We start from the raw sequence: 26,779 nt of genomic DNA on the forward strand, positions 1-26,779 counted from the left end.
CTGACTTCCCTTTCCCCATCCTTATTTATGGCAAAGGAATTCTCCTTGTTCCAGCTTGGGTTTGGTGCCTCGTCCTGAACCCAAGGCAGATCAGGGAAGGAGAGATCATTATAAACTGAACAGACAACCCCATATGTTTTCTCCATAATGCTTATTTCACACCTGTGGAGATAATTTTAGAAAAAAACCCCACCATTCTGTTTAGTCAATCTTATTCAGTATTTGTTCAAAACAAAGAGCTAGGTGAGGCAATGTGAAAGATACAAAGGCAAGCAACAGACACTTACCCGGCATCTATTTTTATGCCAAGAACTCTGCTAAATGCTTAGGTCATAAAGACCGAAAACAGCATGTTTAAGGACCGAAGGAGAGTGGACAATTCAGATTATGATGTGATGTGTGCTGAATGGAAGATACGTGCAGAGTTCTGCCACTGTAAACCTCATGAAACAATACATCCTACTAAGTTGGCTGGGATGGGGTGAGACTGGGCCAGACTCCCTGAGAAGGTAATTGGAACTTGCAGGTGAATAAGGGAGGAAAATGGATTTCAGCAAGAAGGAGAGCATCTGTAAATCCTACAGTCATGAAAAAAATCAGTGAGGTCTGGAGCCAGTGAGTATTTCAGAGCGGCATAGCTTGCAGAAGGAGAAGATTCCAGTTATCCAAGGCTCACAATCTAGCAGAGGAGTCAGGGTGGATAATAAACAGTTGTCACATAATCTGAATATATCCGCATAATAATGAAATGACAAAAAACATGCTGACAGTTTTGGAGGTAAACTTGGGGATTCGGGGTCAAGTTGAAAATCCAGCTGGGAAAACAAGATCCGTCCGCAGGAGGTGTTGACTTTTAAACAGTTTCATAAATAGTCTGTGGATGACAGGAATGGGCAAAATAGAACTTGAAATTAATTTGCGTGCTCCTCTTTGGTTTCAGAGCACACCTATGCAAAGCAGCTTACCACTATGCGGATCACTACAGCATAGGCACAGAATTTGTTCTTGACAATGACATGGTTTCCCTGAACCTGAAACTCTGTAATGATTTGTATCATCTTCTCTCTTCCTTCAAGAATCATCTGTCCTTTTTAGAGGAGAAGTCTCTACTATGCCAGGAAAAATATGGGAAAAGCATCTTGAATATCGAGTGTCAGTGGGAAACCCCAGAGGAAAAGAATTTCCATCACAAAGTGTTCTCTTCTCCTGGAGTCTTTGAAGTAGGCCACTGGCCTGCACATACCAAATTCCTTTTGCTTTGTTTCTTTTTAAATTAATCATTTGAACACGTTGGGGCTTCAGATGTTTACGGGGTGATTATAAACACACTGAAGTCCTGCAGGAAAGCTCCCAGGACCCCAGATTCACCCTCATCATCTTTTAGATTTTATTTTGACACACCATCAATTGGAATTTTTAATTCAGACTATCCTCAAATGTTCCTGCAATTTTACATCGTATAGCATCCAAGTCTTTTGATAAGGGTAATTATATATTCCAAGTTTGTTTCTGGAGTCCTGAGTCTGCAGTAGCTCATCTGCTGGTTATGTTACTTCCTTTTGTTTACTGCTTTCTGTGTGTTAATTTTATAGTGTTTGAGAATTTTACGCACTTTTAATCCCTTGTAAGTTTAGTACGAAACCTAGAGAAAAAGGAACCCAATCTCTTGTACGAAACCTAGAGAAAAAGGAACCCAATCTCTTAGTCTATGTGGATGAAATTCTCCCCCCCAAAATTACTGTGCTTCTGAGGCTTTTTGTTGCTGTTTAGTTTTGTTTTACTGTTTTTCTTCTGAAGAGAAGACTCTATCTTGTAGGGCTCAGGTATTGATTATATGACTCCTTTGACATTATGCCATACTCCTTATGCAGACAGAAACACCGTTAATTTTCATAGACGAGGAGCATTTGTTTGTTTGTTTTTCTACCCATCACTGGAAGTTTGTTTGGAAAATGGAAACCAGTTCCGAGTACTCTAGCTTTCTACATAAGTATTTCTGTGGCACTTATCACAGCAGTACCTGAGTACTCAAGAATACTGTTAGACTAAAACATATACCCTGGAGGGGGCAAAAAAAAAAAAAAGCTAGATGCCAAGAAAACAGAAAGTTTAAAATATCAACATGAAGAACCAATGGGAATTTAAAAATTCATGTGTGTGTGTGTAAAATATTTCCCAGTCCATTTATTTATTGAAAGACTTCTAAAGGACTATTCTAGGCCTTTGATTCTTGTACAAAACATCACTGAGACTTCAAATGGCAAATCGAGAATGGAATATGACACTTATACAGGCACTCTGGGTAAAAGACAAAAGAAAAAGCAAAAAATATATATATAAAAATAACTGAGGCATCAATTGACCCCAAGGGCATTTAGAAATGTTTAGCAGGACAGTCCTGTTTTTTCATAAGTACTCAAGAAAATGGCCCGGATACTTGTTCGGTTGCATATCCATAGATGGTTGTATCTGTAATGAGGTACATTTAATGACTTGTTTGATAGCGAAACTTGCTGAACTAACTAATTTAAAGAGACAGGGACTGATATCATAAATCAAATTCCAAACTGGTTTTGTAACTTAAGTATCTTTTATCCCTTACTATAAGACCGGTAAAATTATAGTATTCTAAGCGAGATGTCAATTAGGAGGGCAGAACCATTCGTAGTGTCAAAGGCTATTTATTCCATTATTTTTAATATATAAAAAGGAAATGGCTGAATAATTGCCCAATTTTGTATCAAAAATATAATCTACTGTAAAATTATTACATATGAAAATTCATATATGAAAATAAGCCAATTTTCTTTGGTACATGTAATTTACAGATTTATATTACAATTCAAGCCAACATATTGAAAAAAGGCAAGTTAATGGGAAAGTAATAAATATCTAATTTACAGGAGAGTAACCACCATAAAGTTTTATTTGTATCATAATGTTATTTCTGAGTGAAAATACTTTCTGCTCCATTTCATGGTGGGTAACCTGCCGATTCTTATGATTTGCCTCCTGTTTTAACAAAAAAGATTCAGATTTTTTATGTGACCTTGCTATGTAGTCAAAACACTGCTGATAGAAATTACACTGCAACGAGTAAAGCCATCCTCACTTCAGATTTACATAGTAGTTGGCAAATTAAAAGTATTTTAATAAGGCTAGCAGGGATGAGATTCAAACTGAGCTCCTGTGCTAATGTGTGCCTTACCTTTACTCAAAAATAGTGTATGTAAAATGGCACACAACTGACATGAGCTGATTATGATAATGTCTTAGTGCAAATTTTTGAAAATCAGGTACTATAAAAATATACCATTAACTTTATGTTAATAAAATATTTTGCTTGATGCCTTTTAAATTATTCATTTGAAGTAGTCTAAAAATATAAAAGAACTCTTATTATCATTCAATTTACATGATTACTTTTAAGTTCACTTTTTTGGTTTAACATAAACAGAGTGTAAAATTCACATCAAGCTTTGGTATTTAAAATGTGTAATTTTTATGCAAAAATTGGATGCTGTGTTACATTTTTTAAGGTTGTCATTAGTATAAATATAATTTTGACTTCTGATTTGAAACAACTTAACCCTTAGGAGAAATTATCATGTTTCCCAGGTTGACTCATTATTGCTGCTTTGATTATAGATGAATTCCTTTGTAAAAACACTTTTTAAAGAATCTAAGCACTGACATGAAGCCCCAGGGGTTTCCACAGATGCCTTTGAAGAAATGATGAAAATTACCAGTAAAAAAGGATCCTGTTCTCCCAAAATGCTTGGCTTCATTTTTAAGAATTAGACGACCCTGATGTACCCAGAATTGTGTCAGGCTCTTCATGGTTGTACACAGGAGGAGAGTACCCTTGCCGCCTCTCATTGCTTAAAGGCAAATTCCTACCATGGGTACCAGTGACCACATCACAGTATCAGGCACATAATGCTACCAGGAAACTGGATTTTAAAAAAAAAAGAAAAGAAAAGAAAAAAAGCATTGGAAGACAAGACAGTAAAATTGGGTAAGAACTCTAAACATGGTGGAGTTTGACTGGAGTAGGAGGGACATAATCTAGATTTTTAAAAAAGAAAAGGGGTAGCCTTTCACCTGGGAGAAGAATTGGGAAGATCAGAGTTGTCTTCTTTAGAATATGTCGAATGTACCAAAGCCTAATTCTGTTCACAATGTACATCATCAAACATTTACTTTTACATATGCATTTATGTATGCTTTAGTCCATATGAAAATATAAAACTAGTTATGCAATTACTTCAAGCCATACTACACAATTCTAAAAATATAGATGGATGAAAAAGTTTTCCAAATGCCAGACAATGGCTCACTTATTTCAAAAGATGTTTTAAAACTCTTCCTATTGAAAGGAAGGGAGAGAGGAAGAAAAATGAAGCAGACATTTGACTTGCATGTGCTGTATATTAGCCTGATGTGTTTTTTTCCAAGATGGGTCCACGCTGGATTGCCTCATTCCTACATATTTAAGAGGAGGAGGCTTTGTGGCACATCACTGCAGGCAAACGCTATCTGTTATAACCTTTGGCACAGTTAGATATGAGTTTCTGACTTTAGCATGGCTCTGCATAACCCTGTTCCCCGAGAATGGTGCTAATTTGACATGACTGGAGAAGGCACTGAGTGAAGTTCCCAGGAGTTTGACAGTATTTGTAGAATTAGAGTATCTTATTCTATCAAGATTGCAAGGAATTTTACAAGTTAGTCATCTCTCCTTGCTCCCAATTGAAACTCCTTGTTTAATTAACATCCTTAAGAGATGTTCATCTAAGCTCAATTTGAAGGGTTAAAGGAAAAGAGAAGCTACCAGTCTGAGTACTGCTTGTACATTCACAAGCATTTCAGAAATTTAAAGGCAGATAACATCCTCCTCTAAGTTCAGCATGTTGTTTTTTCACCTCTTCTTTTCATGAAAGAGTTCCCCAGTTATCTTCCATTGTCCTCATCTTCTTCAGGGCACTTCCAAGTTTCTTTTTTTCCCCTATAAAACATAATTATTGATGTTATCATATGGTGATCCAATGATAAAACACTACGTGCACACACACATACACACACAAACACACACGGGACCCTGCCCTCAAGAAATTTATATTTAAGAGGGGGAGAGTTAACCGATATCAAAGAACAATACAAATACATAATTATGAACTGGGTTAAGCATGAAAAATCAGATCACCCCAAATCACAATGGAATATGCAAAATGCTACATAAATTCTGGATCTGAACTGAATTGCACAAAAATAGAGAAGCTATTCCTGACCTTGATCTGAATACTCTATAATAATGCAGCCAAGGAATGGTTTTAGCGTTTTGCACTTGTGGTTGACTCATACATCTGGGCTCTTTTTCAAATGAACTTCTGCCATATCACTATTCCCCTACCTTTTACTTATGTAATTGATTTTTGAACATCAATGCACATCTTAACACTTACGCATGTAAAATTCCATCATCTAGGTTTTGGCCCAGGGGTCTAACATGTCAAAGTCATTTTTGAATTCTAATTAAGACATCCAACATATTAAGTAAACTTTTGTATCAACTGGAAATATGATACGCATCATTCAGTGACTTCAGTAAAGCACGAGACAGAAGGTAAAAACCCCAAGGTGTGCTCCAAAGATTTCTCTAAGTGGATACACTGATACATAGTATATAAAATCTTCCAACACATAACCATATGTCATAGACATTTTTGTCTCTGCTCTCTAATATCCTCTTCTCCTTCCTATGGCAATGTATTTTCCTTGAGGATTCCTCCTTCTGCCATTTTTACTCTATATGATCTTGAGGGCTCAGTCTGTCCCCGGGTGTCAGATGACCAAACTTGTTTGTTGAGAATATTAACTTTTGCTCAATACAGAAGTGGGGACATGATCTAAATCATTCTACTCAGATTAAATTCTTGACCTTTTGCAGCATTGTTGGGAAGAGAGACTGTCTTAGCAGAATTGAAACTGGGAAGTTTGGATTGTTGGTAATCCCCATATGGAAAGAGCCTAGGTAAGCATTCAAGTGACAGATGAAAGTAGAGCCAAGAGATGATACAGAGACCAAACCCTCATCCAGGTGTTCTAGAGTCAAAGCCAGGTCTAGACTTTTCTGTTTTATGAGCCATAATAGGAACTCTTTGACTTCAGCCAGCTGGCATTAAATTTCTTTCATTTGCCAAGTGCTCTACCTGCTTTATCATATAATCTAGTCCACATTTTGGTGACAAAGACATCATGGGTGTCTTTGTCATCTGTTTTATTGAAACCTAGATATAGAATCTGTAATACTTGATTGGCAGGTAAGTCTAGTACTCCTTTTGTCAAAGGAAATGAAATTTGTGTGTTTGTAGTAAATTTATGCTGGTTCCTAGTGAGCCTCTGTTTTCTAAAACCATCTGGTTAATACTCTACTATAGAAGCTTAACTAGTTTCGAAGACAAATTCCGTTTGCTGTTTGTATTACTCACCATGGAATAAGGTGTACTTTTCCCCTCTGATCTTTTGGACATTTTCTTTTCTAAATTTTCTGGTACATGATTCCCAAGGTTTTTGAGTATGAGTACCTTTGTAAAATACCAAAATTTATCCCAGACCTCCAAAAGCTTGTGGTCGTTTCTTTTTATTTAAAAAAAAATACATCAAGGCAAAACATTGTTATGAATCTGTCATTTTTAAATGAAATTCTGTTTATTAATTATCGCGTCTCTAAACATTTGACCAGTTATTCTCCATACCTAGAGAAAACACTACTTATTCAATCTGTGTATAAATCTGTGTGTGAATAACTTCCTGACCCCTTTCAATCTAGCCCCGTGGGTAAGTGGGCCAGATGGGGTAGTCCTGTTACAGCATGTTTGTTTGATGATGGTTAACATTTTATCCCTGGCCCTTTTAAATAAATACAAGATCTTATGGTCCCATTCTTCTAAAGTGGTGACTTGATGAAAAAGAACATTTGGGCTGTCAAACCTATAAAGAAGCTGGGGCATGAGATGACACTAGAAAAACTTCACTTAGAACCAGAAAGTAGGGTTGGGCAGTTCTCTTAGCTTTCACTAGCACCTACAAAAAAAAAAAAAAAAAAAAAAAAAAAAAAGGATTATTGTCTGCATATTCTCAGGGGTTTATTACTGACAGACTGACCCTAATGCAAAGCATTGTATGGGACGTTTTTTTTTTGTTTGTTTTTTTGTTTTTTTTTAGCTTATGAATTGTTTATTTCTGAATTTTCCATTTAATATTTTAGGACCAAAGTTAACCACAGAAAGCAAAACTGCAGACAAAGGGGAACTACTATATATTGATTCCAGAAGGCTTAGAGAATACAACTTCAATCCTTGTCATGCAGGGTGTCATGCAGAGTCTCTAATCCCGCTTCCCACATAAGAACGCAGGATATGGCCAAACAGGAACACCCAAGGAGCCATAGATAGGGGAGTCATACCACTATATTCTCGCTGGCGGCTGGGTTGGAGACACAGGAGGCAGGAGCCACACTATCTGCAACCCGCCATCCACTTCTCTCTGCCAACCAACCTCACTTGCTAACTGCAATCGTTTCTCTGTAATCCACAATCCACACTCTGCCACGCCATGCCACGCCACACCACGCCACACCTTGCTAGCTTAGCCACAGCAGTTATATCAGGGGCTAATGGCTAACCGGTAACAGCCGATGGCCAACTAGTCACAGATGATGACCATCTACTACCCGAGCCAGCACCTTTCTATGTGAGGCCGAGAGCCTGGAAACTGCTCTCTGGGGTTCTATCCCCACAACCTTACTTTGCCTTCTCTCACTTTCCATCCAGGTGCCAGCCTGCTTTGAAATAACAGAGCAGTAGTTCTCAAAGTGTGTTCCCCAGGGCAGGAAGCGTGTGAGAAATGCACTTGTGGGGCTGGCCCCTGCCCTGCAGGATAGGAACTCCAGGTGGCCAGCATGCATGGGACCTTTTGACAAGCTTTTGCTCTGTGCTTTTTCAAATAGTGGTACTCAAATGTGGACAATTGGTAACGCCCAGTTTTCTTGCTGTCTGCTTTAGGCATCTTATTTTTCAAATGAAGTGAAGCAAATGGCAGTTTAGAGGAAAACACATTTATTTTTACCTTCATAACTGATTGTCATTTTGGCATATCGCATTTAAGGTTGACACAACCGTGGCATTGTGACACATTAGCTCAAGGAAAAAAAGAAGAAGAAGCATTTTCAGAATCAGATCCCTAAATATCAGACAGCAGTGTTTTTCTTTAAACTCTTGTCATTGTGTTGTTGTTAAGAGCCGCTGTCTGTAAAAGGTTCCGGAGTTGAATCTGACATTCTGTTAACCACAGTTGGTAATTAGTGCCTTGGATGTCGAACGTTGCTTTTCCCTCCCCAGCAACTTTGTCCAGTCTCCGCCTTACTTTTTGAGAACATGATACACAGTGGACACAAAACTGATTATTGCATCTGATGTCTCTACGTTGCTAATGATTGAAACCTTGGCAGATTGTCTCCAGAAATTAAGGCATAAAACACTTGAACGAAGAGTTTTGTAGTACGTAGTTTTGAGTCAAGTTTATCATTAGAGGTACAGCACGTGAAGTTGAAGGATTTCAGGCAGTAATCCCCTTAATGTCTGGGTGCTTGTGAATAGCTGAAGAGCTACCATATCTGGGTTACACTATCTTTGCAAGTGGCCATTGGATTGAAGTCTCGGTAGGCCAATGTATAGTTCTCAGTGAGAGAGAACACTTAAAATATAATACCAAGCCCCTTATTTTTATCTTTACCCAAATATCCTTCTAGAGAAGCAGTTGGTTGCATGACTCAGATTATGAGTAGAGCTGTCTTTCCACAAATACCCCAGCTGCTTGAGACTTTGACACCTGATGCCTGAATCATTGAAACAATCCTCCAAGTTACATTCTTGTCCCTGATCCACTTTACTTCTTTTTTTTTGTTCCAGAAAAATTTTTGTAAAATATTCCTATAATACATATTCTTTCTGCCACTCTGCATTTGCGTTTCAGGATTGCTATCTAGGAGGAAATAGCCTTCGATATGCCAGTTATTACAAATCTGAAATTAAAAACGACAGAAGAATGTCCCTTGCTTTTTGTGGTGTTCTTATACTTTAGCTGGCTTTCTTTCTTCACTCTGTCAGACGTGTATATTTTAGGGCTAGCAGAACATAATGAGAGGCAGCGTGACAGAGTAGAAAGATCATGATTCAGGACAGGGTTGGAAAAGTTTATCTGTAAAGAGCCAGGTAGTAAATATTTTCGGATTTGCAAGCCAGCTCGTCTCTGTGGCAGCTCCCTAACCTTGCTATGAAAGCAGCCACAGATAATACCTGAACACATGCATGTGGTGTTCCAATAACTTTTTATTCATGGCCACAGTAATTGGAATTTCATATAATTTCCATCTCTCATGAAGTACTCTTTTGATTTTTAAACCGTTTAAAAATGTAAAAACATTCTTAGCTCACGTGCCATCCAAAAACAGGCCGTGGGCCAGATTTGGCTTGCAAGCTATGGTTTGCCAGCCGCTGTTAAGGAAAAAAGATTGATTTGGACATGAATCCAAGTTCTACTGTGTCCATGACCCTGGGAACAGGTTATGTGGCTTCCCTGGACATTAGTTTAATTGTGTGTGTGCGTGTGTGTGTGTCTGTGTGTGTGTGTGTGTGTGTGAGAGAGAGAGAGAGAGAGAAAGAGAGAGAGAGAGAGAGAGAGAGAGAGAGAGAGAGAGAGAGAGACAAAGACAGAGACAGAGAGAATGAATGAATCTACTCACTGGAGCATGTGACATTTGATGAGTTATCATTAAGTAAAAGAACTAGCATGGTGTTGATATAGGGACTCATGAATTTCAACATGTCTCTGCTCTGGGAAATCAAATAACATGTGTCTCTTATGTAACCTTAAGAGCATTATCATCTAATATGCCCTCCATAATTACTGCTGATGTAGAAAATACTATATTCCATCTCTCCGTTCTCTCACTTTCTGAAGTGGAACAGCTTTGATTCAAATTCCACTGCATGGACCTGGGGAATTTTCTAAATTTTGTGTGTGTGACTTTTTAGTATTTTATCCTAATATGGAAGTAATGATGATTCCTGCCACATAGGGTCACTACAGAAATTATACAGAATAATGTATGTAAAGTACTTAGACAATGCCTATCTCCTAAGGATTACTCAATAAATAAAAAAGGTAATAGTAATATTAATCTTAATATTACTAAATGGCGTCAGAGACCCTACTGGATCAAGTCCAAATTGCACAACTGTATTCCAGTCTTCTAATCACCTGGCCTATGCTAGTCCTTTAAAATTCTCTCTTGTGTGTACCACATAACTCTCTTTTCTGCCTGTTTTACCATATCCTATTCACAACTTGCTGATCACCACTTACATGTCTTTGCTCATGAGCTTTCTCTTTTCTGAAAATCTTCGCACTAACTTTTCTTTAGTAATATGCTGTCAGAGCTTCTAGAGTCTTCTCAATTTTCATCTCTACAGGGGCTTTCCTAAGAACTGTAGACTCCAAAGATTTTTTTTCCCATCAGTGTTAATACCAATAACATTTTTGTAGTGCGTAATGTAATTTTGCACCTAACTGTATATGATCTTGTTTCATTCTCTAATTATCTCATGTTTATAAGTGTGATCTTGGGAACCAGATTGTAATCACCTGTAAGGAAAGAATGGTAAGGTTTCCTTATTCTATATCCCCCTTCTCTCTAAATTGCCCTATATCACTTTGAGCACCTTTCTGCTCATTGACGTACTTGTTTGAGTAGACAGAATCTCTAGGGTTTCTGATTTTGAAACCTATCCCGATCCTGACCCTATAGGAAAGATCTCCATAGGATGGAATATCCTCTATTCACTGAGTGTTGGAATACACTGCCTATTTTCCCTAGTGCTTACTTATCTAATCTCACTGCTCAAGCTCTAATTTTTTGCTGATTTTTGTGACAGAGACATAGTTTACTGTTAACATCAATTCATTTTGTTCAAATTTTTAAGCTAATCTTTGTTACACCTAAATAAAAAGTATCCTTTTAAAAAATGTTGAGTCTTTGAGTTCCCTTTTGAGTTTTTCATGTGGATTCTAAATTATTCACCACATGATGCCTGATGTTTTTCACTGAAATTTATTAGGAGCCCAGTTAATTGTGATTCATTGGGGAGCATTTGGCAAGACTAGATGAGGTCATTCAAACATAGATTTTGCACTTTGGACACATTGTCTTTTGTTGCATTAGAGATTAGGGAGAACTGAATTTTCTTTTCCTCATCTTGCCTTTTTTGCTCAAATATTGTAAATGTATTTTCTTCATAGGGGGAGGGGAAAAGCAGTGGGAGGGTCCTGGAAGAAGGGTAAGAATATGGTAACATTGCTACTTTGCCAGTGAGACAGACATCCCTTCTCCGTGCCTCTGGCCAAGGAGGTTCCAATTAAATGTCCTTCCAAACTTGTGATTTCCTCTCTCCCATCATCCACAGGGTGCATGGCAGGGCAACACATGAAGCTGCTCTGCCCTGCAGACTAGACCTTCTGGTTTCACAATTCCACAGACCCATGCAAAGAGCAGAGGGAAAGTTGCCTTGGTGTTGTGTTATAAAGTAGAGAGAATGAGAAGAGACTTAAATGCAAAAATTATATACCTGCTCCTCTGTGGGCCTTCTCCTATCTCCTTCAGCAGGAAAGGATATCAAGCGGCTGAAATTTAAAACAATGGGAAAGTCAAGAACTGCACCTCCTGGAATAAATCCATTTCTTCTGAGCACTGGACAGAATGGAATTAAACCCCAACATTGGTCAGAATGACCAGGCATCTTTCTGGGAGTTCTGAAAAGGAAAGTAAAATGAAAAGGAAAGGTTCTCCTTATTATAACAGAAGGGAGAAGGAAAAACATTTTTCAGCTATTGCTCTGTCCCACCTTGCTTTATCCTTTTGTTTGGGCAGCGATCGCAGACCCATATGCTGAGCGGTGGAAGCTATTTTTCAGAAGCATTTGTTTCCTTGGAAGGCATCTAAGCTTGTTTTATTGGCAACTGTGAAATCACCACTGGGTCTGTCGTGTGGTTATTCTACAGATGGTTTGCATGGGTGGCTTGTTTCTCCGGGATGAAATCTCCCTTTGGACTCCAGTTTGGATTTAAAAAATTCATGCATGCACTACTAGTCTTTACTTTCTTTTGGTAAAATTCTCACACTGTTTCACCTGTAGGCCCATTGTCTTTGGGGCTTTTGATGGGTAAGCAGCAAGTAACATGGTGGAAGCCCATTCAAGTAGCACTGATACAAAGCCGCAATCTTTGAAGCTTCAGCCATCAAGGTCAATTGTATTTTGGGTAGGTGACAGGTGGTCTAGCATTTTTCTTTGGTACATAAAGAAACCAGCATCCAGTGGAAGCTCAAAATAATCTCAGGATTTCACCCTTAAAGGCAGGTGGCAACACTTGCATTTACACTTGTGGATTTGTTTGTTTGTTTCGTTATTTTTTTTTCTTCTTCACCTCTTCTCCAAAACATCACAGTTACATATGCAATTCATGCCAGGGACATATATGTGCCCAAGACAGTGCAGTCCTTTTAGATATTTTTATTTCAGTATTATCCCTTTAAAAATAGAATGCTAAAGTATAAAATGGGTCGTTCTAGTTTTCAGGAGAGAGAAGTTACACGATAACTTTTGAAAGGTTTTGGTTCGTTTTGATTTCTTCAATTGTCAAAAAAATTTAAATTGATGGTATTTTTCACGGGATCAAGGAGATAACTGACTCGTGTATCATGGAATTGGCTTTTTAGAGTTATTTAGAAATGGGTTTGAATGGCCACCGTGTTTCCCCGAAAAAAGACCTAGCTGGACCATCAGCTCTAATGTGTCTTTTGGAGCAAAAATTAATATAAGACCTGATAATATGTTATATTACATTACATTATATTATATTATATTGATTATATTATATTATATTATATTATATTATATTATATTATATTATATTATATTATATTATGAATGATCTTATATTATAGTAAAATAAGACCGTGTCATATTAATTTTTGCTCCAAAAGACGGATTAGAGCTGACTCTCCAGCTAGGTGTTATTTTCAGGGAAACACGGTATACAATTGCTCACTGATGGGTGGGCTCTGTTAGGTGGCTTAACATTTCTGAGTCTGTTTTTCCGTCAGTGAAATGGAGATTACATGACCTTACTCAGGGTTGATGTGAGGGTTAAATAATATAACATATGAAAATCTCAACAAAGGATTGTCACCTAATAAACTCAGCTCTTGTTTATTGCGTACTCTCTCTTTGCTAGGCTCTGCTTTCTGTACTTTATATGAGGTGTGATTAAAACATACGGTAAATGTTGAAATAAAAAAAAATACTACGGGAAAAGACACATTGCCATCAATCCCCTTCAAAGCACTTCCCCTCGCTTTGAACACACTTATCCCATCATTCTTGCCACTTTCTGAAGCAGTTCTGGAAGTCCTCTTTCGTGAGTGTCTTTAGTTGCACTGTCATGGCTACCTCGATGTCCTGAATCATTTTGACTTTGGGGAAGAGCCACAAGTCTCACGATGCCAGATCCGGTGAATAAGGTAGATGAGGACACACCGTAATGTTTTTATTTGTCAGAAATTGCCATATACCAGAATCCATGTGTGACACGGAGCGTTGTCATAATGGAGGATGAAGTAAAGACACTCACAAAAGAGGACTTCCAGAACTGCTTCAAAAGTGACAAGAATCATGGAATGATTATGTTTGGAGCGAGGGAGATTCATGGCAATGTGTCTTTTACTGTAATATTATTTTTTTAATTTAAATATTCAGTGTATTTTGTGATCACACATTTTATGTTCTTAGAAGGTAACTAAAGTCGAGACAGGGATATAATTTCCATCTCTTCGATGTTTCACCACCCAGTTCTCCTTTGTAAGTGACCTTGGGACTTTAAGATATTCACATGGCACTGTCATGCTTTTTGTAGTTTAAACAATCTTCATTTCAGCAGTGTGTCTGGCAGCAGCCACCCCCTTCTCACATAGCAGTAGTACAATGCAGGCTTTTAAGCTACTCTTAACAGAATTACCCCCATGCTGCTTTCTTTTCCCGATATGTCTTTTGCCTTTCATTATAAAGTATTGCATGTTTTTTATTAGCATTCATCTGCACTGAGCGTAAGTTGTGATCAAATTCCTCAGTATTAATAAATGGCAGATGAAAAATTTTATGGCATGAGGAAAATACACTTAAGTTCACTGTGCTTCTAAACATTAAATGCATATTTTTCTTATTAATCAACCAGATTATCTTTATAGATGCATGTGCCCATTCTAAGTTACAATAACAAGGTAACATCTGCTGAGGTAGAATAGTCAACAGGCAATGAGTGACTGAATATGTGTGTGTGTGTGTGTGTGTGTGCGCACCTGCATGTGCACGGCGCGCTTCTTCAAGGACATTTACACATTAAAAATAACACGTTTTCAAAAATCACTTGGAAACTTACAACAGACCCTCAGAATATTTGAAGATCTTATACTAGGCATCATTAGGAAATCAAAACCTGCAGTTGTCTTTTTAAAAGTATCCCTATACACACACACACACACACACACACACACACACAGGAAACAAGTCTTGAGTAGTATACAACAATACAATTTTAAAAATAGTTAACATTGATCGAGGGCTTACCACATCACAGTCACTGTTCTAAATGCTTTAGTGTATATTATTTCATTTAATCATCATAGCAACCTTAGGAAATAAGTGCTATTATTGCCATTCCCATTTCTCAGGTGAAGAAATCGAGTCTTAGAGACAATAAGCAACTCATCCTAGGTCATCCAGCTAGAAATGAAGTCAAGATTTAATATGATTCCTTAGCCTGAGGTCTTCATTTGTGCGTGACATTGCTTTCCAACTGACCAAACCTGTAAATCAGAGGTCCAAATAGCCAGTTGTTAGACATAAAATGTGATTGCTTACATGACTTATAGGAAAATATGCGTGCACCCTTTAGCTGCTATGAAAATCATGTTACGCAGCCAGAAAGTTGAGACTCATGGGAGAAGCAAGGAAAAACCAAGAATGGAGAAGGCTAAAGAAGGATGGAAAAGAGAGAAGGTACAGATAACGGAAGCAGCTATGGAGATGCAAAGGAGATGGCCAGTCTGGAGAGTAGAAAATAATGCTAGCTGCAAGGAAACAGAAGAGAGGACAGCTCTTTCATAAGCTGCTTACATCGCCATACCCCCTCAGGGAACCAGAGTGCCACATTAAAGATACATCCATCATTGGATAGCTCTACAGAGGGAGCAGGCACTGGTGCATTTCCTGAAAGGACCTGCTTTCTGCCTTAGCTTCTGAGATTCTGAGTCACCATTTTCACCTAATCCCACTTTATGCGAATCAGGACAGATGATGGGAAGGCTTAACTGGGAATGACATAAGGTCATTCATTCTACTGCAGTGGAAAACTAAGCTATTTTATAGTAGAACATATAAGATATAATGTAAAATATATCAAATCTGTAGTTTAAAATACATCCTCAAGTGTATAGTTCAAGTTTGAAGAAAAAACATAGAGTATCACTATAAGGCAATTACTTTTCATTTTATCTTTGAACAAACCCAAGCATGGTGCCTGGTATACAATTGCCTGTCAATAGATGAAGGAGACAAAGGAGAAGGAAATAGAACAAAAAGTCTCAAGGAGCAAGAAGGCGGGGAGAGGGAAGGAGGACCAAACTTGTATAAATAACTAGTTAGGTGAGCACTGTGGTCCCATTAATTTTGGTACTCTTACATGAGACATGATAGAAAAGCTAGATACAACTGGGATACAACTGGTAGAAATAAACCAAAAACTCATAGAGCCACCGAACCATTTAATAGGTATTTCAGCGCAGACTTCTGAACAAAACTAACACTTCAGCTGTTTTAAATGGCTGATTAAACCCATCTATTTTAGATTAAACGAGTCAAATTTAACCTGTTAATCTTCCATGAACCCTAGATTTCTATAGAAATGATAAGTAATTGGGAGTTGTCATTATCCCTGAGCTTTCTAACATGCCAAAGATTTAACAAAGTGAGAATATACTTTTCTGGCCAATTCATTGATCTTTTGGTGTGTTTAATAAAGCATTGTTTCAGAATGGCAGACTTACCTGGTGAGAGCAAAGCTAACCTACTGTCACTCAAAGTAGAGGGAGCAGAGATGATGTCCTGTGCTTCAAACAAAACAAAACAAAACAAAACAAAACAAAAAAAACCACCTTCTTTATAGATGTTGATATTGCAATACCTTCAATCTAACTGTAGCACCAGAATCTTAATCAGAACACTGAGGTCCTACAGTGAAAGAATGTTGAAGCCCATTGTAACTTTAAAGGTCAAAGATTAGGTTTTTATAACCAAATCTCTTTCAATATTCAAGCGTCATTTAAAAATAATTGTTCACATACATTCTAGCTCTATGTTATCGACTTCTGGTTATAAACAATATACAGGCTTTGAAGATCCCCTCTTTAAAAGTTTCTTGAATGGCAGTTCACTGATGTCATTGTCCTCACTAGTGGATTCACTAAGGAGTCAGAAAGACCTATAAGTGTAGACTCAATGAGGAGAGGATTTTACTCCTTGTCTTATGCATGCAGGAATCCTCCACTATGCTCTGACTTGTTGGCAAGACAACAGAAAAGGAGAGCACCAAGGAATGAGATCATTTTGTAGAGGAGGAGGAAATGTCATGGGAGATTGAAATTTTGAGCTTTGATTCCCTAATACATTTTGTAGAAACTTGGCTGTGTTATGTCTTTCCAGAAGTCTTAACACTTGAATACCCTTTTCTCCTTTTTTTCTTTTTTTAAGATTTTATTGGGGCAGGGGCACTGGACTTTATTGGGGAACAGTGTGTACTTCCAGGACTTTTTTCCAAGACAAGTTGTTGTCCTTTCAATCTTAGTTGTGGAGGGTGCTGTTCAGCTTCAAGTTGTTGTCCTTTCAGATTTAGTTGTGGAGGGCACAGCTCAGCTCCAGGTCCAGTTGCCATTGCTAGTTGCAGGGGGCGCAGCCCACCATCCCTTGCAGGAATCAAACCGGCAATCTTGTGGTTGAGAGGACGTGCGCCAACCAACTGAGCCATCTGGGAGCTCAGCGGCAGCTCAGCTCAAGGTGCCATGTTCAATCTTAGTTGCAGGGGGCGGAGCCCACCATCCCTTGTGGGACTCAAGGAATTGAACTGGCGACCTTGTGGTTGAGAGCCCACTGGCCCATGTGGGAATCCGAACCGGCAGCCTTCGGAGTTAGGAACATGGAGCTCCAACCGCCTGAACTACTGGGCAGGCCCCCTTTTCTCCTTTTTTTTTTTTAAGAAAGATGCAAAAGACTTAAATAAAGTGAGGTAACACTAAAGGATTAAAAAAAAAATCTTAATATAGGAATTTTATTCCTTTAACTCTGCAACGCTACTGGGTCTCACACCTGGGAAATAGTTCCACGGCTGATGACTATAATGAACATCGTAGACCATCAAGAAAAGGTAAACCCTTATCCAGTGTCTGCACTAAAGTAGACAGAAAGGCATGCAACAATTTTGGAAAGCATTCTCCCCAACAATTGACAATTTTAAAACTTGGTTCCCTGAAGTGTTTTATGAACCACTGGGGAAAATTCAATTATCTACAACAACTTCCTATGACCCATAAGCCAAGCCATTGCTCCTCAAGTAAATAGTCTATTCTGGACATTTGTATACAATTAAATCTGGGGTAAGTTTCAAAGTTTCAGTCTGAGTTTTGCCATTTCCAAGTTGTGTGACCTTCAGGAAGTTATGCAAGCTCTGTATATCTCAGTTTTCACGTACTGCACATTCTTAATAAATGGCAGATTTTTTTTTTTTTACTTTAAATATTTTCCTTTAAATGTATGTGGAAGCAATGCATGAGTTGCTAAACATTAATTAATGGTAATGTATTTTCCAACAACTCTAAGTCATGCCCTCTAAATGTAATTAGGATAAATTTCTCAGCACAGAGGTGTAAGTTCATCAATAGTTATTAGGCCCCCCGTGTCCCTTCATGATCTCTAGCAGTTCAAACAGTCGCCAAAAATCCCAGTTGCTAGAAGATGTGATTCTGTAACCAAATGGTGTCTGTATCACCTAGGCTGTATCCGGGCTGTGAGACACAGCCCTAATCTATATAGTAATCAATAGCCACTTGGGAGGACCTCATGTGTTTATAACCATTAAATAAGCAGTAGAAAGTGTCCATTTAATGAACACCTACTATGAACGGGGCGCTAGATGAATGTTATGGGTACATGATTTCATTAACATGGTGTTGATGAGAATCAGTTCTAAAGAGGATAGCTTTAGGTCGAAGTTTTGGCTCTGTCCTCATTAGCTAGATGGCTTCTGGATGCTTTTTTTTACTCGTGTTTTTAAAATGTGGGTGACAATACATGCACTTAAGAGGGCTGGTGTGAGGGTTAAATGGAATAATGAATGTTCAGGATATTTAGTACAGTATAAGCTTCTTGAACGTCTGCCTTCTTTGGCCTCTCATGACATCCTCCGGTTTTCCTCCAGCCTCACAGTCTGTCCTTCTCAGTCTCCCTGGCGGTCCCCTATTCTGCTTGCCTGGAAATGGAGTGGCTAAAGGCTGTGACCTGGTCATTCTCTCAATCTACACACTTGCCCTGGGTGACCTCATCCAAATCCATGTCTTAAGTCACCACCTCGTTCTTCATGAAAGCTCGAACTTCCAACTTATTAACACCGCTGCCATAGTTTAGAGAGGTTAAGCAAATTGGTCAAAGTCATAAATAAAGGGTCAAATTGGCATAAGACCAACATCTGTCTGACACTGAAATCCAAGCTATTAAAAATGCAGAGGGAGACAGAAAAAAGATTTAGTACAAATCATCCAAGTATGAACTTCCAAACTCCACAAAAGGGACAGAAAACATTTGAGTGCTTTACTGGACTTCCTATATCTGAAGAAATGCACTTTTGTTTTCATATGATAGTGAAAATAAATTAGTAAGTAAAATTTTAAAAACAGTTTTTGAAGGTCAAGAGTTCTATCTAAAAACCCCATAATTTTCAAGGAAAATTAATAAAAGTCATTAATTGTTATAGCTCATTTATAAGAAGCTAGATGAGAACATTATGAAAAATTAGTGAAATTATTATCAGATGGAATGATTAAAGATCAATTGTGAAATAATCACATAATTCTAGCTATACGCTGTATTGCTCTTCATTAATCAAAGATAATCTGGAATTGCAATACTTAATTAAATGCAAAAAAGTGTTTGTGTATTCTGGCTCTGAAAGGAGATAATTGGAAAGTAGAGAAGCTGTACAGTTAACAGCTTTTGCTGATTTTTTGAGAGTCTAGAAATGTAAGTTCTACAGTGTGGGGTTTGGTCATTTTGTGGATTGTTGAAATCTGACCTAAAATAAATACTCCTGTTTTAAGTAAAATAATAAACTTCTCTTAATTCTTAAGAAAAAAAAGGGAGTATTTTAATTCATCAATAAGTAGAAAGCAATGCATCTAATTTTGGCAGATATATTAGACCTCAGAGGCCTGTGAACGAATTCTATCTCACTTTGCTTTCTCTGCTGCCAAAGTAGCGACCTTTCAGCTAAAATCCTCAGTGCTCCTCGAAAGAGGAAGTAATTCATTCTTTCTCCCATTTGTAAAATAAGGCCATATATAATACTCACAGCAATGTTTATTTCTCCTCAAGAATTACAGTAAAGTCACATTAATTTCAAATGCAATTTATAGTATTTTTAATATAAAGTAAAATGTGCATGCAATAAAATGCACCTACTTAAGATATATAACCATGACTTTTGATAGGATAAATTAAATTTGTCTTTTTTATTTAAAGAGAAGCACACAACAGGTACTCTTTTGGGTCTGGCCTTTTTGCTTGGCGGTATACTTTTGAGATCCATTCCTCTTAAAACTTTCCTTTTGTATTCCTACGTAGTATTTCATTGGATGAATGTGTCACAATTTGCTTATGGAGTAACCTGTTAATGCATGTTTGGTTTATTTTCAGTTGTGAGCTATTATGAATAAAGCTTCTACGAACCCTCGTTTTTGTAAGTCCCTTGTTTGGTCATACTTCAGTTTTCATATTGTTTTACACCATTTATTTACCCTTATTCACTGTATCAACCAAGTATAGATCAATTTCAATAATGTCTCCAGGATGGAGGAAGATTGGTTTCCATGTTGTATGTGGAAATATATTAAAATGTAGGAAGGTTTTCTTTTGAAAAGACACACTTTTACATGTATCATTGCCTTCCTTTTTCACATCCTGTTTTTGTATAGGTAGGGAAGATATTATTATTCTTAACTTATAGATTTGTAAACTGGGTCTTAGAGGAGTTAAGTAACTTGCTCAAGATTCACGCAGTTGGTATTATAGTCAAGACCAGAACCTGATTTACAGCTCCTTACTTCATCCAGTGCCCTTTCTGCTCTGCCATGTAGAAAATTTTTCACTTCCTTCAACATGTATCTGTTAAGTTCTTTCTGCTTGCCTAACACTGTGTTAGGATGGAGGGAATCACATCACAACAACAACAAAAATCTATGCGTTCCCTCGAGAAATTTATTATTTAATTGAGACGACAATACATGTACATGAAAAAAAAATGAGTGCAATTGTAAGGCAATTAGTTAAGGTTGTTAGAAACATGTATTCTGTGCTGCACATGAAAACAGCTGTTGAATTAATGGATAGCTAAATAAAGGGGTAGGGAGTTATCTGGAAGAGGTTCATTAAGGAAGTGATTTTTGTGCTAGACGTTGAAAAACAACAAGTATGGATGGAGAAAGAATAGGTGTGAGGCAAAGACAAATATATGTGTCTATGTGATGAGGAGCAATTTGGAATGAGCAGGACTGAGAGAATTTACTTTCAGATTGAATATATAGGGTGGGGCCAGATGAATGTCAAGTTGAAGTATATGGGATTTACTCAGTGGACAGCCACAGGAACATTTTAGATCCTCAAGCAACAGAGGATAGTGAGTGGCATGGTGCAACTGATGTTTTACAAAGGGTAACTGATGACAGGTTGCATAATGGGGTAAATTTAGGAATGGAGATCAAAGAGGCTACTTCAAAGACTATTGTAACCTGGGTGTGAGGTGATGAAGTCCCAGGCCAGGGAAAGGAAAAGACAAGTCTAACTATTTTTATAAAAACAGAAAGCTATTACAGCTCTTCACTGACTGGTTTCCTAACTCAGAGGCAAACAAAATTTCTCTAGAAAGTAAATGTCCTGAGCTAACAGAACCAGGTTTCACAGCCGTAGAAATGATTCTAAAGCTGTGCGTTATAAGACTTAATTTTGGCCTGGCGCTTAATTTCTTTTGCTAAAAATCACTGCCTGTCAACTTACCAATGGATGCACTGACTTGCTTATTTCGATTTCTCTCCTTGGAGCATAGTTTAAAATAGCACCCATCGGTCTTAATCTCAACTATTTTCCAAAATGGTTCCCAAATTAATAAGTGCAGGATTGGAAGCAGTGACCCCATAGGGGCCTATGACAAAATTAGATCACCCATAATTAAAAGTGAGATCTCCATTCATGGAACTTGTCCAAACCCAGCAGCTCTCCATACTGTGCTGTGTCAAGGGCTCCTTTAGGAAAGTCCTCTCTAAGTTGTTTCTCCTGTTGTCCAGTGGTCTGCTGGACGCTTTTCTTTTGTTCCCGCTTCATCCTCATTCACTGTGCCCTGGGCACATGTGTAGCTTGGATCCTGGTAATTAAATGAACTGTTCTCATAAACAGACTTCAGTTTAAGCTGTATGTGGGTCATGGCAAATTGAAAAATTGAAGGCTTTCCCCCGCCACTCCATATACACTTTCTAGAATACAGACTAAAGGTGTAATTTTTGATTGATTTGGAAGTCCTTAAGAAGCCCTTAACCAAACATTTATAAACACGGTGTTAAATAGCTCTTGCTTATCTGAAATGAGGCCCTTAGGTTCTCAATCCAGTGGTTGTTTCTATGCATTACGTAGGGGAAGGCCTTATAAATTTGGGGAGAAGATAAACTTGAAATCCTGCTCTAAGTGCATATGCTCTCTACATGATAGTCATTTGATCTTAGACAGGTGACTTATCTTTTTCTGCCTCAGCTCCCTCATCTGTAAAGTTAGAATAATATTAGCTCTTATCCCCAAGGAGTCAAAAAATATTAAAGTGATCTATTTAAAGTGCTAAGTATCATGCTCCACACATAACAAGCATTCGCATGTTAATGGTTATTTGTGACCTGGTGCTCCTACTAATGTTGGTTTGTTGTTGCTTGAATTTTTAGTAATTCTTCTCAAGGTATTTTCATTGTGATGGGGAAAACAGAAATATAAACACCTCAAGGCAGAATTGAAAAATTGCTGTGTATGGGTACTAGCCATGTACTGTGGAAACAGGGGAAGAAAGAATAAGTCTACAGGGGCAATCGGAGACCATGATGGGTCAGATACATTAAAGCTAAGCACTGAAGGTGGAATTTTAATTTGATCCCAAAGGAATGCTGCTGGAGGGTTTTGATAGGGGAATCCAACCTCTGTTTTAGGAAGTTAGCTCAGGCAAGAGTGAGAAAAGTGGGTGGTATAAGTGAAGAATTAGAGGCATAGAAAGGATAGCAAGTTGGAATGGTTATTTTTTTGTTGATTGTTTTTGTGAGATTATGGACCAAAAGTATAAGGGAGGCAGAGATGGAGGAGGGAGGATGGAATGACATCAGGAAGCATTAAGGGAGTCCCTTGATCTGTTACTACATCCAACCCATCAAGTCCTGTGATTGAGTAATCATCTGACACATATCTTGAAACTCATCCACTCTTCTCCCTCTTACTTTATTTGAAGTCTCAGCAGCATTTCTCACAGTGGACCCCTCTCTGATTCTTGAACTTCATCCTACTCTTGAATCTCATGACACACTCCGACCCCAACCCCACTGCTTTTTCTCCAACCCCACGGCTTTCCCTTCTTGTTCTTCTAGAAGTCTGCTGCTCTGCTTGCCCACAGATGCTCTAACCTTGGCCCTTTCTAGCAACATACTCATCTAATGTCATGCCTTAAAACGCCACCTGTTTCCTAATGAGTGCCACATTTATAGCTACCTTTTTTTTTTACTCATTCCAGACTCCATACTCATGCCCCAAACGTCCAATCTGACGCATTTAAATGGATGTTGTAATAGGCATGCCAAAATTAACATCTCAGCCATATTTTACTCTCCAAGCTTGCTCTTCCCCGAGTTTCTCCATCTCATAAATGACACCACATTGCTGAAGCTCAAGGTCTAGAATGTTTTCTTTGATTTGTTTTTTCTTCCAACCTCCATATTCAATTCATCAGTAAGGACTGTCGATATTACCTCCAACATCGCCCAAACCTTGCTTTTCTCCATCTATGCTGCTCTCACCCTGGATCCGTCACTGTAACCTGTGATAGAGTAAAAATTTATGAACTGATCTAACTATGTTACTTCTTATCCTGTACCATCCATGAACTACAGGAGATACAGTGATCTGTTAAGAACCTAATTCCAATCATGCCATTTCCTCACATAAAAGTTTTCACTTAGCATCAAACTCTTACCCAACTTAAAAAGTCCTATTTTTCTGGCTTCATCAACTTTTATTCATCCTTCTCCCACTTTGCTCCAGTCACACTAACTTTATTTTCCTGAATATATCAGGCTTGTTCCTCTTTAGTATATTTGGTGGCTGTTTTTTCTTATCAGTCAGTTTTTGATTTTTTTTTTGGGTGCCCTCTCTTTAGCAACACTTCTTTCTTAATCTCACAATCTGAAGTCCCCTCCCTGAATCACATCTCCCTGAATTACATCACCCTACAGTAACCTGACTAATTTGTTCTATTTACTTATTTGTTCTTCCTCTCAGCTCCCTCCAATTAGAAAGTAAACTTTATTAGAGCAGACATCTTGTCATCTATAGTTAAACTCTTTCCTCAACATAAATTAGGGCCTACCACATAGTAGTTGCTCAATAAATAATATTTAAATGAATGACTCTTCAATACCACCATCGTATATCCAACTATCCTTTCTTGTTTGAAATACAGCAAGCCAGCTTATTATTTGTATCACTTTATTATTTGTATCACCCCCTCTAATTCACTCTACACCTAGAATCTTTTAAAAATGCAGCCTGATCATGGTAGTCCTCTTTCCCTCATAAACACATGCCATGCGGGAGATGATCCACATCTCCTCCAGCTCATCTCTTGCCACTCCCTCCTTAGCTCAGTGTGCTTCTCCCTTATCTTTTCTTTCCCCTTAATGCACAAATAGTGGATGGAGGTTGGAGATGCTTTCATTAGATTTTAAGTCATCACTATTCAGAAATACTATTAGTTTTCTACATTTGGAATCTCACTGTGTTACCTGTGAACCTTGCACCAAGATTTTTTTTTTTTCAGGCTCCTTTTTAATTTGTAAAGAGAAGGAACAGGAGGCCCAAAGGTGATTACCAGTCAGAGCAGTTCATCATTAAAAAGGCCTGAGACTTGTGGCAAACTGATGACTATGAGATACGGGTCAAATGGATTTTGCACTATTCAGGCTTAGGCTGAATTACAAATATTAAATAGCTCTCTAATTAACCAGAGTAGTTAGCACATTATTCAGATCGCTGAAACTCCAGCTGATTGTGAAATATAAAAATATTACAAATAGCCATATACAGGCTTCAAGGATTAGAAAACAATGTAGATTTCTGCAAAACCAGAAATATTCTTACTCTACAGGAGAAAGAAGGTTAATTTTGTTTTCAAAGACAATAAAGTATTAACCTAATGAGGGACTAAAGAAGTTTCTCATCCCATTGTTATGCCTGTTCAAAAATTACTTACATTCCTCATCAATAGATGCAAAACTTCTGAAAGACACTTGAGATATGAGAGAGTGCAAATACCAAATAAATTTTGTCTCTAGTATTTGCACAGCACCCTCTCATAGCCTCTGATGTTAAAAAATAAATATGAAGTCTCATTTTACTGTTGCACAAAAGAAGCTGTGGGAAATCACCATGTCATGTGGGCATCTAGAAAAGCTGAGACATGGAGCAGGCAGGTAGTTGCTTTAGACGGTAGAATATTAACAAAGGGAAAATGAAACAAACATCCTGAGTTTTCATCTATCTAAATTCCAAAGGTCGATGAAAATATATCAACTTAAGGGTCAATGTTAGGCTTTTCCAATGTCACTTCACTTTTAAATTTTATCCTTAAAATAATGAGGCTAATAATAACAGTTGAAATGTACTTTCACTGTGAGCTTTCACTGTGTGTCAGGTACTGTGTTACACACCCTCATCCCACGTAAGCACGTGACTCCATGGAAGTGAGACTTATTATCTGTATTTTACCGATGAGGAAACTGCGATTCACAAACATACACTAAATTGGCCCCAAAACTGATAGTAAGAGAGTGAGTTATCAATCTAGGGGTTTCTGGAACCCATGTTTTTTAATCACTATGTTATGCTACCTCCTTAATTTCAATTGTACTTTTTTCATGGAAGTGAAATTAACAATTGATGTATCTAAGATCTGCTCATATGAATCACTCTTATAAAGGACTATAGTGTAGAGCTCACCAGTAATTATTTATGACATTGAATTTGGAGAAGTGGCTTGAGTGTCTTTCTGTTTGTTCACTTCAGAATACTTTTTGCCCCAGGTCTGTTGCTAATGTAGAAAAAGAATTCTGTATTTTGTTCTCTTCTGTGTGAAGGTTGTCCTACAATGATCTGCTCACTAGTGCAACCTGGGCTTTAGTTTTTATAAAAAATAAGAGAGTAAATCATAGATCTTACAGAATGACATTCTTCACACTGAAGTTTTCTTTATGGCCAGTATGAGTGGAGGTATTTTAGGCTCAATTAGAAAAAAAAGCTATTTGAAGATTAAAATATTGAGTGAAATTATAGTGGGAGTTTTTACCCTGCATAGCTTTATGTGCTTTGGGTCATTTGTCAGATCAAAACTTTACTTCAGAATAAAGTTCATCTTAAAAGTAAGCACTTTTTGTCTGTGTCGGGAGCGGAGGTGGGGACAAAAGTGTATGGATTTTTAAAAATATCTAAGAATGGATCTCAATTGTAGGCTTATAATCTAGCTCACCACAAAAAAAAAAAAATTGTAAGATTACAGCTACTGCCCTTAACTTCCTGTTATGGATTGCAATGTCTGTAGTTTCTCTCTACCTAAATGAAGGACTGCTTATCCTTGGGTAATTTATTTATTTATGCAATAAACAAATATTAAGTACTTGCTATGTACAAAACACTCCTTTAATGATAAACAGTATAATTTTCTTTATACAGCTAACAGTCTAGTTATGGAGGGTGGGAGGAGACACACACAATGGGAAAATTTCGCATAATAAAAACCACTATGAAGAAAATAAAGCAGAATGACACACTAGAATAATACTGATGAGTGGTCATTTTAAAAGGATGAACAGAAAAGGACTCATTGAAGACGTGACATTCAATCTGAGACCTTTATGATAAAAATGAGCCATGCAAAGTTCTGTGGGAAGAGCATCCCAGGCAGAGAAGAAAGGTCAAAGTCATAAAATGAAAACACGCGTGGTGTGTTTGTGGAACAGAAAGAAAGCCCGTGTGCCTAGTGTAGAAAATGTCCG

The sequence above is a fragment of the Rhinolophus hipposideros genome (assembly GCF_964194185.1).
Source record: "Rhinolophus hipposideros genome assembly, chromosome: 23".
In the NCBI taxonomy this organism is placed as follows: domain Eukaryota; kingdom Metazoa; phylum Chordata; class Mammalia; order Chiroptera; family Rhinolophidae; genus Rhinolophus; species Rhinolophus hipposideros.